The following is a 1,864-nucleotide window of genomic DNA, read 5'->3' on the forward strand; positions in this document are numbered from 1 at the left end:
GCCTCTAGAAGACAGTTCTACAATCTTACTTTTCTGGTCGTATCCTGTTTTCTACTGGAAGCCAGAGGGTTTGTTCCATGTGCACATGAGAGTGCTGAGCTTTGGAAAGGTTGTCTTCAGAGTTGGTAAAGAGACTGGTCTGGAACCCAGGGTGGCTGAGTGCAAAGCAGTTTCCGCTCACACTGGAGCCCTACTTGCCTTCTTCAGCAAAAGATACAGAAATGAAAAGAAAAGTCTGCCTGGGCTGAAAAGTTTTAAACGAGGCAGGGGCCTCAAACCAAAAGCAAAACAACAAGCAAACAAAAGTGAACATTAGCTCTGAGTCCTGTAAGCAGTGGGTCAGTTACCAAGGCAGGCTGCACCCCTGAGCCCTCTGGCCCTGGCCTTTGGAATGGGACAGGGAGGTCAACCGCTTGCCTCTACAGCACCCCAAGCTTCGCGTTTTCCAGGCCCACTGCAGGCCTCGGCCAGGCTGGTTCCACACCACTAGTGCTTGATGAGGCCAAAGTGAAGTGCAGCCATTTGTGTTCAGCCTGAGGACAAGAGTTGGTGCCACATTAACACCCAAGGTACCTGGCATGTGGTAGCCTCTCCTCTTCGCATGGGGAGAATATAGGGCAATCCACTTCCCAAGTGGAAACTGAGGTAGAGATTCTGGCTGGACAGACATTCTAAGCTGGGCATCCTCCTATGATACAGTCACACTGATGCTGTGGATCAGTGTAATTACACAACCTCAGTAGTGCTCTCTATGTCTGTTTTAGCCTGTTGTGGACAGGAACCATGGCTAATTCATCCTGGTATCACCACAAACCTGGGCACAGGGGCTGTGATGGGTGCTTTAGGAAGTTATTGTTGATCAAAGGTGTCCAAATTAAAGGTGCTGCTGAATTGAATTAAGCCACAGCGACCTCTCTTGGGAGAAATGTGTTTTTCTGGAACACAGGGAGAATGCTTGGCCATAACAAATCAATGTTTTGAAACATAATAACCCTTTAAAGTCGTCTGTTTAAGTTTTTTAAAGTGGCTTCTGACAAAAGGACCTTTCATACCAGTATTGAGTGTCCCCCAAAAAGCACATGTTATCATATTTCTTCTTTGTTTCTCTCTCAAGAATTAATGACTTTTTCCCAAGAGAGGGCCTTCCTCAGTGTATTTCACCACTCTGGAGAAGCCAGACTGTGCCAGAGGGAGGAAGCCATGAGAACAGGGTGCTGTTCAGCTCAGCTCTTCTTGCCTTTAAAAAGCTTTATCATATCAGAAAATAATACAAAATATTCCTGAGACTTTTGTGTATTTCTCCTTGCTGATGGACATAAGCAAGATTTCTATTACCAAAATGTCCCCAAGCCCCAGCCTGGGGCTATAAAGAAAGTCATGTTAACATAAGTCACGTTTTTATTTTTCATCACCCATCACCCCACCCCACCTGCTGATTCAGGATCTCAGCCCACCCATCCAGCGTCTCCCAGCATCCCCTCTTGTTTCTGGGAATGCCCAGAGTAGTTTAGACAGGGGTGGGGTCAGCTCCTTTCCATCTTCACTCCAGCCACTGCTCATGTTCCTTCATAGCTGCCTCCAGCGCTCCCAAAGAGGCAAGTGGCACTGATAAGGTGCCAAAGTGTCTGTGGCCCCTGCCAACTGACGTATCAGAAGAGCCGGAGAATGCTCTTCTTCGAGAGGTCCACGCCCTGTCCCAGGCTAGCTTTTGTTGCTAACATGTCTTTGAGCCTGATATAAAGTTAGAGAGTGCCCCATAGGGATTTCTAGCTGTGAGGAGTCAGTCATGTTGGGGAGGGCACTGATTTTGAATGAGGAGACCTGAGTTCTGCTTGGGCTCTGCCGTTTTTGGCCTTGTGATGTG

Source organism: Otolemur garnettii, unplaced genomic scaffold (assembly GCF_000181295.1).
Source record: "Otolemur garnettii isolate 467f Iridium unplaced genomic scaffold, OtoGar3 scaffold00060, whole genome shotgun sequence".
Lineage (NCBI taxonomy): Eukaryota > Metazoa > Chordata > Mammalia > Primates > Galagidae > Otolemur > Otolemur garnettii.